Source organism: Alligator sinensis, unplaced genomic scaffold (assembly GCF_000455745.1).
Source record: "Alligator sinensis unplaced genomic scaffold, ASM45574v1 scaffold134_1, whole genome shotgun sequence".
NCBI classification, from domain to species: Eukaryota; Metazoa; Chordata; order Crocodylia; family Alligatoridae; genus Alligator; species Alligator sinensis.
In genome coordinates, this window is record NW_005841920.1 from 3,806,339 (window position 1) to 3,820,325 (window position 13,987).

General features: G+C 43.6%; 1 protein-coding gene across 1 annotated transcript in view; it reads right to left on the bottom strand.

Annotated features, from left to right (window-relative positions):
* Window positions 1–1,482, bottom strand: part of CLOCK (clock circadian regulator) — a 109,693-nt gene extending 108,211 nt beyond the window's left edge. Inside the window, exon 1 of the mRNA XM_025198349.1 lies at window positions 96–1,482. The gene's annotated coding sequence lies outside the window, so the exon portion shown is untranslated. The remainder of the gene's footprint in view (window positions 1–95) is intronic.
* Between the last annotated feature and the right edge of the window lie 12,505 nt (window positions 1,483–13,987).

Consider the following 13,987-nt stretch of genomic DNA (forward strand, 5'->3'; position numbering starts at 1 on the left):
GGGGCGCGGCTGCGCAGGCGCAGCCAGGGCTTCCCTCCCGGCGAGCTCCTCGCGCAGGCGCAGTGGAGCGCCGCGCTGCCCTGACCTCAGATTACCCCGGTGGAGGCGCGAGAGGCTCCAAGAGGAGAAGATGGCGTCGGTCGTTCCCCGCCTGGGGCCGGGTGGCTCTGGCGCAGTTGGCGGCGGAGCCGCGCTGGGGCTCCGTGCTGCCCCAGGCTGGGCCGGGATGCTGGCGGGGCACTCTCGGGGAGGTTGCGGAGACTCCCGCGCCCCAGCCCGCCTGGGGACTCTCCTGCTCCCGGCAGGCGGGAGGACTCGGCCGCGGCTCCTTCTTCGGGAGCGGCCGGCGGCAGCCCCCAGGCACCCCCTCGCTCTGCATGGGGCGGCCGCGACCCTCGGCCCCCTCCCCCCCGCGCTGAAATGGCTCCGGGGCGTCGTGCGGACTTGGTTGGCTCGGGCTAGCAGGAGGGAACCCGGCGGGGCTATGGCAGCCCAGGGGGCACGGGCCGGGAAAGGCAGCAGTCGGCTGCCCCGCTTCACCAGAGTCCGTGGCAGGATTGGAACTTGATTAGGATCTAGATCCATTTTTACCAATGAAAGCATTCACGGCAGGAGGGAATGGTTCTTCAGCCTCCCAACTACCATAGGTTTAAATGTGTTGCATTTTAAATGTAAATGGGCTTGGCTGCTGGTATTTAAAAAGAAAAAAAATTGAACAGGTCTGGATACAAGGAAAAACTTCTTCATGGTTTGTGTAACCAGCCTCTGGAACAGACTCCCAGCAGAGGTGGTACAAGCACCTACCCTGGAGAGCTTCAAAAGATGCACACCTTGCTGGGGTTATTTGACCCCAGCAGTCTTTCCTGCCCAGAGCAGGGGGGCTAGACCCGATGATCTCGTGCTGTCTCTGAATCTGTGGAAGTCGTTGCTTAAACGCCTGGAAATGTGGCCTGTGGAAACACGAAACTAGTCTTCTGCGGCAGTAGCTGTAGAGAGAACGTTTTTATTCTGCCAATGTTTCGGTGCTTAGCTCATTCAAAGTTGAAAAAATAACGAAGCAAGAGTAGGAAAAAAGCCCAGGAAAACCAATTCCGATCATAGAGCAGCAGGGTTGGATGGGCCCTCCAGAGGTCACCTAGTCCAGCCCTGCCTGAGGCAGGATCATCTCTATCCAAACCATCCCATACAAATCATAATCTAAACTCTACATAAGACTATACTGTCAGTCCTGACACAACACAGACTTAACCCGCTATCCTGCCACGGCTAAAGCAAGAAAACCACAGCAGCCAGTGTTGTTTCTATTAAATGCTTTTCAGTGCATGTTCAAAAGATTCTGCTTCAAGGGCCAGGCCCCTACTACAGCAAAAAGCAAGCCCCCCCCCCCCCACTCTGCACCAATCTGACCATGGGGAAGCATTCCTTCCTGACCCCATATATGGCCATCGGTCTGACCCTGAGGGGAGGGGCAAGACCCTCTACCCAGGAACCTCTGGCTTGGCTCCCAGCAGGAGCATTGGCACACCTGAGTCAAGGTCCCCAGCCTTGGCTGTAGCCAGCACCTGGTACATCTGGGAAGGCTTAAAAATGCCCTGACACATGTAGCAAAAAGTGGGGGGCAGGGAGGGGGGCATGGCAAGGGCAACCAGCAAAGCCCAGAAGCATAAGAAATATCCCTAAAATTATGTTTTTGTGTATTTTATGTTGACTTCCAGGCTGCATCTGGATACAGCTTGATGACAAGTGGTTGTGTGGCTGGAGGGAATTCAGTCATCACTAGTAAATAGAAATGCATCAATCACTATTTTTGAGCATTAAAAATGTAAAAAGTAAGACTGACTAAAAGGATGTTGAGCTAATATTAATAGACACAGTGTCTCTTCCTAATTAGACAAAGGAAGAATGAAGTTTTACCAGTGAGAATCAAATCTAGATAACTACTAAAGCACAAACCAAAATAGAAAATGATTTTAATCAAGATTTCTTGCTTGCTGATTTAAAATTGATATTTTAAATCAAATCTACCCTTTTTTCTTTATCAGCCAGGCCTTAGAGCTTTTTGTGCTGTAATTACAAATATAAGAAAAATACAAAAAAACTTTGTCAGTTTAATAAACCAATATGAGTTTGAAGAACTTGTTTGATGGTTTGGGGTTTTTGTGATGGAAAACAGATCCATTGCAAAAAATATACTGTTCTAGTACAAAAAGGATATCACTATGACTGGAAGGTAGATATAGGTGGGGGATTTTCTATGCTCAGATTGAGAGATTGTACCTTTTACTTTGCTGAGTATTAGGACAATTCTGAAACTTTTAGAGGTCGGTCTCTTACTCAAATCTATCTTTGAAATTGCTCAGCAATTTCGTGCTATATTTATCATCTGGTTAATTTTTCTTTGCAAGAATGAGTTATCAGAATAAATACATTGAAATATTGAATAAATCTGATGAATAGCATGTCCAGCAGCTCTAACATATACCTGTGACATTTCAGTAACTACTTAATGCACTGGTGAAAGCTGCACAAATTCTAGTGATGAGCACAATGAAAACCTATATAGAACAGAATGTATCAGAGAACCAATTTTCATTAGAGAGCAATGTTTTGTTTTGAGTATGTTGATAAATCCAAATATTTTTTTTATAAGGATATTTCTTTCATTTGGTGCTTTTAGCTTAACCTAAAGCTTGCTACTCAGGATAGGTGGTATATAAGGAGCCTACTTGATGTTACTGAAGTATGTACAATACTTTGCACCACGGCTTTCATCTGAAGAGAGTATTTTATAAAAATTACTTAAATACCTTCCTAATGCAAAGTAGGTAGGGGATAACACAAGATCGGTAAACGTCTGTGGTAGAGGATATGCTACACAGCAGGAAATAGAAAATCTAGGAGATGCTGCAAGAATTTAAGACATAAATATGTAATTAATCTGAACTGAACTTTGTCCAAGAAACCAAGGTTAAAACCAGCCCATACACATATTTCCTTTAAGATCTAATAACCAGGAGTAATCAGTATTACAAATGACATCTTTAGTAGTAGCAGCATACTGTGCACATGTATCATTGAGGTATGACCTAAAGAGAAGAGCTACGCTTACTGAATCACAATGAAATTTCTTTCAGTGCCCAAGCATTCCTTGAACACCTTTCACCTTTTTTTTTGAGATCTGACAAGATCAAAACAGAAGACAGTACAGTTGCACAATAATATGTTTTTGTATTTTCACCAATAGCTATTGCCCAACCAAAATAATTTTTTTTTTAGTTCTTTAAAAATGTAAAGCATTAAGGGCCTAATCTCTAAAAGGAGGCAGGGGCAAACTACTTAATTCCATAACTAAGATTTTACTAGTAAATATTCCTATATGCTATGTCAGAACTGCTTCGCACATCAGGGTTGAGCAACTCGGCACATACCCAAGACCAACTGGGATTCTTAATAAGGTATTTTCCCCTATCTAGTTCACCTGGTGAGCCCAGTGTGCTATAAGTGCTCAGACAATGCTTAATGCATGTCTGCAGGCTTGGTCTCTGTATAAAATAAAGAAGAACTGGGAGTAGACTTTCATAAGACCCTTTAGAAATCTAGTCACTGTTGGATAAGAAAATACAGAATGTTTGTTGACTGGGGGACAGAATTTGCTGATATAACTACTAGATGAACCCTCTCTGAGTTCACTGATAACCCTGAGTTAATTTAGGGGATGATTTTGAACATCTGGAAACTGAATTGTGGAAGGTAACAATTGGTACTCATGTGCCCATCCTATTAATCTTTCCATTGGTCTAAACAGATGTACCTGGAAGTCTTTTCTACTATGAATGAGGATGAATGCTTTGGACTTTCTATTAACATGCTCTCTTATGTCAGCCAGGTATCCATACCATGACATGGAGAGTGCATGAACTGAGTTTTAAAAACTGGCTGCAATTCCACAATATATCCAAATGTTACATGATACATTGAATGGTTTATTGATAGTTGCACTTGAAAGGCAAAGCTTGGTAGAATCCTGCTTGAGCTTGAAGGAAATGTTTAAAGCAAGTTTGATATAGACCAGCGGTGCTCAACATTTTGACGCAGGGCCAGTCTAGATCAGACCCAGCACCCTGGGATCAGGCCCTGCACCATCCCTGTCATGCACCGCATGCTGGTATCAGGACCCACACTGTCCTGTGCACCCAATCTAATATGCAGGGCCAGCCCTTGGGGCTCCCTGTGTATCTGTGGAGAGCCCCCTGGGACAGATGAGTTGGTACCAGGGTCTGGATCTGACCTGCAGACCTGACTGGTGGCTGAGCACCCCTGCTGTAGACAATGGGATCAGAAAATGCATCAAAAAGTAGCCACAGGGTTCTAACTCCTGGAGCAAAAGAAATCACACTTCTGCTTTTATCTGGTGATGAGGAAGTCTGTGGTATAGAGACGGATGTGGCTCCACCCTGTCTGACTAAATGGAATAAGACTGTAGCATTGTCTATCACTATTTGTACTAAAACAGCCTTGCTGATGGAGAGGAAGACAGAACGTTTGACAAATGGCCCTTGCCTCCACTACATAAGCCTTGCCTCTGTCGCATGTTCAGATAGGCTTCCTACTCCATCACAAGAGCTCTGGATTGAAATGTAGGGAAGAATGGAATCCAAACACTATTTTAAGAAGAAAAAGACCAGTCACAAATTAGTTGACACAAGTTGCCTCTATATGTGCAATTAATGCGCAGCAATAAATTCCAGCACATATTGTGCCAGTTTATTGCTCCCAGGCACCACGTTTGAACATGTGCTCGGGACCACAGCAGATTGAGATGGGTTGGAGCAGCCCTGGCTGGCAGGGGATCTGGGGGTCAGCCTGCCAGCCTGGAGCTGCTCTGACCCCACTCAGTGTGCTACAGAGGGGCTGGCTGGGGCATGTGCGGGGTGAGCTGGCAGGTAGCCCTGCACTGAAGCACCCTCATGCCCCAGCCAGCCTGGTCGGCATCTACACGTGTTGCTGCACGATAAAGAACTCTGCCATAGAACAGTACTTGCATTTACACGTACTACCCTTGGCAGAGTTAACTAGTTTACTCCATCCTAATAGCACTGCACATGTAGATTCTGAGACATTTATAGCAGAGCTAATTAGGCAACTGCAGTAAACATCTCATGTAGATGCACCCACTGATGACTACTTGGCTACTTGACTTTAACCACACTTGCATGCAGCACAGGTGAACCCTCACATGCTGGAGTCATTAGAGGCAAGACACAAATTTGGACTAGCAAGGTGAAGCAAATTTTATCAAGGTCCTAGGATAAACCTGTAGTGCATTCAGAATGACTTGCAAATGCCTGTGGGTAGATAAGCTATTGCTGTTGTAGCATCCAGAATGGCTTCTATAACTTCTAATTTTAGTCTCAAGATCTGTGTTGACTTATCTTTATTTTCATGGTTGATCAGGAAAACAGATACAGAGTTTGCTGAATTCAGTCTGTCATTTATGATTTCCCTTAAATAAGTACAGAAATACTTTAACTCTCAGCTTCCTTAGGTAAGCTGCCACAACCTCAAGTCTCTTCATAAAAAAAAAAAACTTGATGCGTTGGCAGGGCAAATTATACCAGAAATACCAGTTGTTTACTTGGAAACTGAAATAATGCCTTTGTTCCAAATGAATTGCAACATGAAACCTGGCATTCTGGAGCCTGAGTGTGGTGCACCAATCATTCAGAACTAAGAATGAGATGTCAGAGCTAAAAATGTTGTAATTCTAGGATATATCTAATTCCCTCTCTTGTGGTGAGGAATTAGATGATAGTGCCTCTGCCACTGCTGCTTTGAGTGAGCTAGGTGTGGGTTGAGGATAAAATTGCTGAGGCTGTGAAGGAACCTGTTCATCACAGTTTACTTTCATGAGTGCCGAAGCAAGAAAATCAGAAATATATCGGAATACTTTCCTAGTTAAGAAAGATGACCAAAATCAAGTGTATGAAGAATGTCACGGTTTGGATGCTCTTCAGTACCTGAACAGGTTATGATGGTAATGACAAGTAAACCATCTTCTTTTGAAGGCTGGTGGCACAATAAATCATGTCACTTCTGTTCATCATGCTTTATGAATGAAATATCAAATGGGAAGCAGGTCAGTTTCTTTCTGACCTAGTTTGTAAGTGGAGATCCTCCTAGGCAGCCTACCAAGGTTAAATGAGCTTTTTCAACCTTCAGAGGGAATCAGTTTTACTTCTCTTAAATGAGCTTGCCAGAAAAAGGCAAAAAGTTGTTGAGCCTTTCCTGTCCCAGTTTAAAATCAAGTTTCCCTTCTCCTAGACACAGCTGGTCCACAGCACCTTCTTCTGTATTATCCAGTGCATTCCCTGCAAAGAGGGACTTCTCCCATCTGCCACTTTGGACAATGTGTCCCTGTGCTGTTGTACTTCAGCAAAGGAACCCAGAACAGTACTAGAACAAACAACTGAACTACTAGTTCATGGAAAATAATTAAGTGATAAAAACAGACAACATAGATTTTCTTTTCTGACAGAATAATTGGCCTAGTAGTTAGTATGAAAGAAGAAAACCTCAACGGTGGACCAGGTGGAAGAAAAGTGTAACCCTCTTTTCAGCAGCTGTGAAGGCGGATGAAAGCTGCTGCAGATCAAGGGTCTCCAGTCATCTTAGATTCCATGCCATTGGACTTAGATCCCTATCAGTCAAGGACCGTGTGTTTGTTGGCATGTGACAACATCCTCATGCTAAAAGAAGTCATGCACAGGCATCTTCCTTATGAGAATCATACATCTCTGCACAACAGGAAAGTCCTATGGTGATTGGCGAGTGGCAATGGGTACAGGACTATGAGATCTGGAAGTTCCTAGTCATGGACTGGCACGTAAGTGGTGGGTGTTTGCTTCAGTTGTCTTGTTTGGGGCAGAGGCAGTAAGAGCAGTTTGGTAGCTGCATCCACGACTGATCATTCCCATTTAGGATCCATTTTGCTCACCCCACATGGGGAGGGGACTAGAAAAGATGCCCCAAACATAGCCTGTCTCTATCAGTTCCTGATTGGATAAGCGATCACCTCTATGTGGTCACAAAGAAACAAAAACGATTTTTGGAACCTGGAACGTACGAACCTTAATGGACTACACAAATAGTGATTGCCCTGAGCAAAGGACAACTTATCTCATGAACTGAGGAAGTTCAACATGAACATTGCTGCCCTATCTGATACTCAATGTGCTGGAGAAGGCCATCTGAAAGAAGAACGAGGATACACCTTCTTCTGGAGAGGGAGAGCAGAAGAAGCGCTACAGACACATGGAGTTGATTTTGCCATCAAAAACGAACTTGTGAACCAACTCAAAACTCCCAACTGGCATCAATGAACACCTCATGATTCTCCGTCTGAAACTTGCCACAAACTAAGAGGCGACAATTGGGAGTACATATGCCCTGACTCCTGATGCCGATGAGATCATGAAGGAGAACTTCTACTCACAGCTTGACACCATCCTCTTAAATATCCTAAGGGAAGAGAAGATCATCCTTGGAGATCTCATGGAGATTTTAATGCCAGAGTGGGAAGTGACTCAAAACTTTGGAATGAAACTATCGGAAAAGAAGGCATTGGAAATTCAAATGCTAATGGGGTCCTTCTCCTGACAAAGTGCGCAGAACAGACTTGTCATCACAAATACCCTGTTCTGTCAAAGGAAAAAGTTCAAGACATCCTGGAAACACCCTAGATCGAAACACTGGCATTTGATCAACTATGTGATTGTTCAGACACATGATCACCAGGATGTCCTGATTACGAGAGCCGTGACTAGCACTGCTGACTGTTGGACTGACCACTGCCTCATCCATTCCTGCATGTCCATCAGGACCGCTCCTAAATGAAGAATGCAAAGAAAGCAGATCAGGCACATGTTAAACATCGAGTGCTTGAAGGACCCACTCAGAGAGAATTCCAGCAACTCCTGAATGAGACACTACCAACAGAGCACGCAGAAGGAATTGAAGAGCACTGGACGGGATTCAAGACAGCTGTTCTCTCATCCTGTGAAAATATCATAGGATACAAGACCAGGAAATATCAAGACTGGTTTGACGAAAATGACACTGAAATTCAAGGTCTCACTGACAGGAAACATAAAGCTTCCTCTGCTTGGCAGAATGACACCAACTCTGGCATCAAGAAAAATGCACACCAACAAGCAAAATCAGAGGTGCAGAGGAGAATACAATAACTGAAGAATGAGTGGTGGATTCAGATATCAAAAGAAATCCAACATTTTGCTGACATCTGTGACACTCGTGGCTTCTTCAGTGCTACCAAAGCTGGGGGGGGACGGAGCTGATCGCAGAAACTACTGAGGCATCTCAATATTGGCCACTGCTGGGAAAGTCATCGCCCATATCCTTGCTGACTGCCTTCTCCCCCTTGCAGAAGAAATTCTTCCAGAATCTCAAAGCAGCTTCAGACCATCTCAAGGAACTGCAGACATGATCTTTACAGCATGTCAAATCCAGGAGAAGTATTGTGAGCAAAATTGACCTCTCTACTTGGCCTTCATTAACCTCTCTTAAGCCTTCAATTCTGTAAACCACAAAGCCCTATAGAAAATCCTGTCCAAAATTGGCTGCCCAAACAAGTTCAGTGTTCTGAGACTTCTCCATGACAACATTTCAGCAAAGGTTCTCAGCAATGGGAATCAAACAGAATCATTTGAGGTGAAAACTGGAGTGAAGCAAGGTTGTGTCATCGCTCCAACTTTGTTTTCCATCTTCATCTCCATCATAATGCCCCTTGTCGACAGAAAGCTCCCACCTGGAATTCACATGGTGTATACGATGGATGGAAGACTCTTCAACCTCAACAGACTTAAGTCCAAAACAAAGACCACGACAACATCCATAATGGAGCTCCAGTATGCAGATGACAATGCTGTCATTGCTCAATCTGAAACGGCCCTCCAAACCATTCTTAATGTATTCTTGGAAGTCTACAAGAGTATTGGCCTAACTCTAAATATCAGGAAAATGCAAGTCCTTTACCAACCTGCTCCAAATAGAGAAACAAACACCCCCTCCATTCAAATCAACAGAAAATTGCTGGAGAACTTCACCTATCTCGGAAGGCATCTTTCATCAAAGGCAGACATCAACGCAGAAATACAACACCACTTGAAATGTGCAAGCGCAGCCTTTGGACGCCTGAGTAAGAGAGTCTTCTTAAATCATGACATCCTTGTTGAAACAAAGCTCTTGGTTTAACAAGCCACTGTCATTTCACCTCTGCTGTATGGCTTGGAAACGTGGACCACATACAGAAGACATCTCAAGAGCTTGGAAAAGTACCACCAATGGTGCCTTTGCAAGATCCTTCGGATTAGCTGGGAGGATTGTGACGGCCAGAACCAAAGAAATTAATAAGCAATAAATATGTGCTTCTTGGAGGCATTTGTAGTTTTTGCCTAGTATAAAGCTTGTATTTTTGTAACCCGCAAATGTAACTTGTAACTGTTTGTGAAACTGAGTAGGCCTCAAAGACAAAGCTATAGCTGTAAGATTAGCTGACCTAATGGTTTTTTGCTCAGAATTCAGCCTTGATGATAAAAACTGGATTCAACTGCCTGGCCTACCCAGCACATTCCAGGAAAGCACGTCTCAAAAAAGCATAGTCGGAGAGATCTAAAGGGGTTGGATTTAGGTGGAGTAATGTTAATTTCAAACCTGAAGATGCTGCATTGTAATTTGCTTATTGGATAAACCCAAGTTTGGGTAGTAACCTTTTACAATAATTTTTAACACCTTTTAATCCCATAGGGTAACAACTATAGGGCAAGATTGTGAGTGGCTCTAAAGCCAACAGATTAGCATAAGACTAGGTATAAAAAGCGCATGCATCAGGTGACCAGCAGGAAGGAGGGAACAGAACAGTCATTGCTGTTCCACACCCGGACCCCAGACTCCCTGTGTGAGTGAGGATCGGATCCTGATCAAGGGATCTTCCCCGGTAATCCCTCTGACAGCATCAATCAGCCTGACTTCGCTGGATTCACCTGGTGTGCACCTGGCATTGAGGGACTATCAATAAGTTGCCAACCCACGTCTGTCTATTTGTTGTTTCAAACAGCCCGGTGGCTGATACTCTGGCAGTGCCCAGTTGGCCTACGACAGATTGATCTATTTATCTGTTGTTATTATCTGTTATTATTTACTATTAGCTCTTTAATACTGCATTATCTGCTTATCGCATTTATCTTTCTGTTAACTGCTATGTGTGTGTAACCTATAATAAATATGCCATTGCTTCGCTCTCAAACTCTGCCTCCTCGATCCTGAACCAAACAGCCCAGTGGCTGATACCCTCACAGTGCCCAGCTGGCCTGTGACAGAGGATAGACGCACAGACATCAGCATCTTGGCCGAAGCAAATTCTAACAGCATGGACAGGTCATGTTGTTCGCATGCCTGACTCCCGCCTTCCAAAGAGAATCTTTTTCTCACAGCTGAAATGTCAGCAATTACTGGAGGGCAAAAAACGCTCTTCAAAGATACCCAGAAGGAAAACATAAAGAGGTGTAACATCAACATCAACACTTGGGAGACCCTTGCTCAGGACCAACCAAAATGGAAGAAGGCTCTTTGGGAGGGACCTCAACACTTTGAAACAGCTTGTTAACAGGCAGAAGAGAAAAAAAGGAACAGGCGAAAAGAATGTCAGAACACCTAACACAGCAACACAGTGCCCATCCCACCTCAAAACCTGTCCTCGCTGCGATAAGATGGGGATCTAGAATTGAGCTATGGAGCCACCTGTGGACTCACTATTAAGATCCTTGCAAGACAGTCTTACTTTTTTGTGAGTGATCGCCCATCATCAGTAGGGAAGCATTAGACGTGCTATAATTTGACCTTTCTAAAGCTTTTGATACTGTCTCAAATGACATTCTCAAAAGCAAATTAGCAAAATATGATTTAGATGAAATCTCAAGGTGAGTACACAGCTACTTCAAAAGCACTTGTTGAGAAGTGGTTGTAAAAAGGTCATTGCCAAACCGGAAGAGAATTTCAACAGGATTCTATGAGCACATAGGTTCAAAAGGATTCTAACCTGGGCTCAGTTCTATTCAATTTTTCATAGATGATTTAGATGATGGAATGGAGCAGTACAAGGAAGGGGGCATGGGGGAACAACCTTTTTGGCAGGCATGCCACAAATTAAGCCTGCACATTGCCACTGATTCCCTTACCTGGCTTGATATGCTGTTCTGCTTTTTGCTCCCTGTGCTCACTTCCTGTACTGATACTCTGCTTTTTGCTCCTCACCCTTTCTGGTGCTGGGCTGCATGTCACCTCCCCAGTCTTCTATGTGCCAAGCACAGAGGCTGCCTATGCCATTTGTGCTGTAGGTTGCATACTCTAAAAAATGTATAGATGAGGTCAAACTAAGGTTAGAGCACAGGATTAGAATTTTGAATGATCTGGAAAAACTGGAGAAACTTTCCAGAAAAAAGGAAAACCAATCAAATGAAATTCAGTAAGTGCAAACTCTTCCACTTATGATGGAATAATTGTGTGCACAAATGCAGGGGTGTCTCTTGCAAATCAAGAGAAATGTTTCTTCCACTCTATTCAGCACTAATGAGGCCTTACCTGGAGTACTGGTCCAGTTTGGAGAAGAGAAGACTGAGGAGAAATTTGGTAACAGTCCTCAAATATCTGAAGGTCAATTATAAAAGAGGATGGAGACAGACTTTTCTCTGTGGCTGTAGAAGACAGAACTAGGACCAATGGCTTCAAACTGCAGCAGTGGAAACTTTGGTTGGAGACTAAGAAAAACTTTCTGACTATGAGGGTAGTTAAGCATTAGAACAGGCTCCTTAGAGAACTTGTGGACTATCCATCCTTGAAAATTTTTAAAAGAGGGCCAGGTCAACACTTGGCTGGCATGGTTTAGTCAGGGTGGTCTGGGAGCTGGACTATGTGACCTTGTGAGGTCCCTTCCAGCCCTACTTTCCTATGATCCTATGATAAACTGGAAAAAATGTCTGAAATTTACAGGAGTTAATTCAGTAAAGCAAGCACAAAATGTAGCTCTTAAGACTGAGAAGTGAAATGAACAAATACAAAATGTGGAATAACTAGCTAGCATTATTGTATTGTGTGCTGGTAGGGTCTCAGTTAAAGTAGCATAATAAGTTCTGGGCACCAAATGTGAATAAGCTGGAGTTCAGAAGACAGTAAAAAAAATGAAAAAGTAGTTTATAAAAATATGTCCAATGAAGAAGAGTTGAGGATTTGTTTAGTCTAGAAAACATAAGGCTATGGAGGGAGCTAAATACAGGCTTCCAATATGAAAAAAGATACTTATAAAAGGATAGCAATCAATAGTCCTCTGTGCGCACTGGGAAAAGGACAAGTAATCAACTTAACTTGCAGCAAAAAAGATTTAGTTATTAGGAAAAACTTTATAAGGATAACAGAGCTCTGAAACAGGCTGCTAAGGGAGGTTGTATAATCTCTGTCATTTAAGGTCTTTTAGAACAAGACAGGCAAACAGCTGTCTAGGATGGTCTAGGTCCTGCCTTTGTATAGGAAGCTAGACAAAATTATCTCCTGAAACCCCTTGCAGCCCTACACTTCTACATGTCTATGCCTTAAATATCTGATGTGCCCTTCCTTCAGATGAACAGGCATATGGTGACCTTATTTTAAGAGTATTAAAGCCTTTGACAGAAATCGATTCCTATACTCTCTGGGTTCATGTTTATACATAGTGAACTGAACATTTTATTATGAGTAGGTGTCTAACCAACTCAAGGAGGTGGCAGGCTTATTTCACAGGGTGATCACGAGGCTGGCCACCATTTTCACAGGCTGATCAGCCGAGGGGTCCCAGTAGCCCCACACCTCACCATTGATTGGCTGTGACGGCTGTCCATCATGTGGCTGGGGTGGGCCTGCATGACAAGCTGCCCTCTCAGCCAATCAGCAGCAAGAGGTTGGGGTGGCAGCCATTGTGTGCAGCCTTCATGATGGCAGCCCCCATCCCCGCTTTTCCCATAGTGGGCTGCCTCTAAGGGCCAGCATTTTATTTTCAGTAAGTTTCCTTTCTTCTTTTTCTCAGCTTTCACAAACATCACCCACTTTTGCAGGCAATGCCATATTTCACGATTTCTGTGAAATCCACAAAATCGTGATTTTGGTAGGACCCTAATTATGAGTTAATTCCAAATAAACAAAAACAACTTCCTCAAAGAAAAGAAAATCAAAATAAAAAAAAAAACACCCCATTAACACTAACCTAACCCGAAAAATCATAAGTACATGTTAAATTTATATAAAAGACTGAATATTGTGTACCAGGGTAGACACTACAGACTCTGACTCCTAGCTATAAGTGCTAAGAATGATCTGAGCAATGTTTTGGGTGGTCCTTTTACATCCTCAGGTGGAGAGAGCAGGATGTGGACATCATCCAAAAGGAGTTCACTAGACATACCAGACCTACAGTGGCATATATGTGAGCAAACTCTCAATGTTAAGAAAGCTGGGTTACTAGACCAAAGCAGACCAACAATCATGGGATCTACAATGTTGAGATAGGAAAAAATACCAATTTCACAAATGACCCAACATCCTCTTTTTACTTCTTTAGGGAGAATTTCAGTATTTCATAGTAAATTTTTTATTTGAATTTTAAATGTTTGTCAATCATTTTTACAGGAAATAAAGATTTGGACAAACCTTTTGAAAGCTAGAAATGTCTAGATATTTCTTCTGCATGCCTCAGTTTTAAACAGCCTTGTTAACTGGTTGACTTGCTCCACCGGGCTTTAAACTAAGCCCGCCGGGGGATGGGGGGACTTACACCACTGCTGGCCTGCTGATCAACCCTTGCAAAGCCAGCAGGCCAAGGCACTTAAGGAAGCCCACCCCTGCCCCAGCCCTGGTACAATCTGTGGGCAAGGCAAGAGCCCCCAAG